Consider the following 2,194-nt stretch of genomic DNA (forward strand, 5'->3'; position numbering starts at 1 on the left):
GTATTAGGTATAAATAAAAAATAGTGAAGAATGGTGTAGACTTGTAGCCAGAAGATAACACAGTGAAAATTGATGAGCTCTTTGTTATCACCCACCTCAAAGAAACGTGCATATCAACTCCAAGTGTCAAATGTCAGCTATAAGTGCAACAATGCAAGTTTTCATCTGTGTAACTTGTTTTTCTGCTACAATCAATGCTGATACATCCTGCTTTAACATAAATAGATTCAAAAGGAAGCATTGTCAACTTAAGAAAAATAGTAAAAATATACAGATGGATAAATGATGCATTTGTTTGGTATATTGTTAACTAGTTGAGCAATAACAGAAGCTATGCTGACTACTTGAAACTTTTTGTATGGCTTTTCCTGCCCCTATGAAGAAGATGAAAAAATGCCATAGATAGTAATCAAAAGGAATTAAGCCTACTAACAACAACATGATTTGCATTGACAGAAAAAACCACAAATCCATAGATTTAAAGAATGACTTGAGTGATCTTTCAAACAATTTGAAAATGAGCTCTGAACAAATACTTTTAACCATATTTCCTTTTATTATGCTATGTCTCCTTGCAAGAAAAATAAATAGATCTACAAGAAAAATATTACACATGCTCATTTGCATGCCAAACTAAACATGCAATTAAACAAGTGTTACACCATTTGTAGAAATGGGAAGCTCAGGAGCACCCTCTGCGAGAATGATAGGCCCAACACTTTGGTACTTGCTCCGTCATGCCAAAACGTGCCAGCAAGCATAGCAACCTAAACACTAATTTTTTGATTTTCGCCTCTTCTCTTTCATGGCCAAATGCTACTCAACGAGTGTTATCGAAAGTAAATAGAACAATTGTTTACCCTGTCATGTCTACTGAAAGGCCTCTTGTTTGCCTCTTTTGCTCTATAGTCGTTAAAAGACTTGAAGGAGCTCAAACATTTGGACACTGAAACGAATGGGCATGCTTTTGATCCTGAAAAACATGTCGATGAATTACTTCTAGTTAGAGTCAAAGAACAACAAATGAGCAATTTGATGCAGTCCATTCTTGTGGTTGCCTGTGTTGGTGTCATGCCTGTTATAAAAAAGATCCCTACATCAGTATTGTGGGGCTATTTTGCTTATATGGCAATAAAGAGTTTACCTGGTAATCAATTTTGGGAGAGGTTCCTTATATTATTCATTGCACCATCATGGAGATATAAGTGAGTCTTAAACATCTTTAGTTCATTTTTCTTTGGTTTTGTTCATTCCTTTGGCTTCTTACTATTTGTTTTAACATGCTAACTCATGAAAGGTTTTCCTAAAATGAGATTAAAATTCATCAATTTTTAAATCTAAAATTTTATGTGCTTTTCATTTAACATAATAAATGGTTATGAAAAACTAAACTCTTTGAAATGACTTCTTTGCAGAGTACTTGAGGATGTACATGCTTCATTTCTTGAAATAGTACCATTCAAGACTATTGCTAAATTTACATTGTTATAGTTTGTTTACTTATTGTTATGCTTCGGTATTACAAAGATACCAATAGCAGGGATACTCTTCCCTCTTTCTTTCTTTTTGCTTATTTCAATTAGACAGTATATTCTTCCAAAGCTATTTGAGCTTCAGTACCTAAGTGAATTAGATGCAACTGAATATGAAGAGAGTGAAGCCCTTACTCATTACCAGAGTTTCAATTTTAGTGTAATTGCCTTAAATCTCAGAATCTTACATCAGTACAATCCTTTACTTCCTTTTCTTGTTTTTGTCTCCAGTATTGGATTCTCTCGTAAGTACTTATACTTTGGTTTCTCTTCACTGAAACATACAGGAGCGACATCTTGATGGTATAGATATATTGGAAGGCATGAATGAGAATGTTGATGATGGTAAAATTTTGGATGAAATAACTACCAGGAGCCGTTGTGAATTAAAACACCGACCTGTAAGATATGATTTTCTTTGGATTGTTTTTTCTTTAAAAATATGCCATAGATTATTTTTAGGATTGAAAAAGTGGCTTTAGAATCCATAGTAAGTGTGTGATGAAAAGTAGTTAGTAGCAGAACAGATTGAAATTTTGACTGATGGCTTGAACATGTTTTTCATTGAACATATTCACACTGAGGATTAGAAGTGAATGAAATTATGAAGTATGTTGAAATTGCAATTTGGGCCATAGTTCAAGGATCTAGTGAGAGATATT

At 33.5% G+C, this 2,194-nt stretch overlaps 1 pseudogene; it reads left to right on the top strand.

The window, feature by feature from the left end:
• The first annotated feature begins 737 nt into the window (after positions 1 to 737).
• LOC149565887 (boron transporter 1 pseudogene) lies at positions 738 to 1,833 on the top strand (annotated as a pseudogene).
• Positions 1,834 to 2,194: the final 361 nt, after the last annotated feature.

This window comes from Cupressus sempervirens, chromosome 3 (genome assembly GCF_028749045.1).
Source record: "Cupressus sempervirens isolate cs-2001-9-10 chromosome 3, ASM2874904v1, whole genome shotgun sequence".
In the NCBI taxonomy this organism is placed as follows: domain Eukaryota; kingdom Viridiplantae; phylum Streptophyta; class Pinopsida; order Cupressales; family Cupressaceae; genus Cupressus; species Cupressus sempervirens.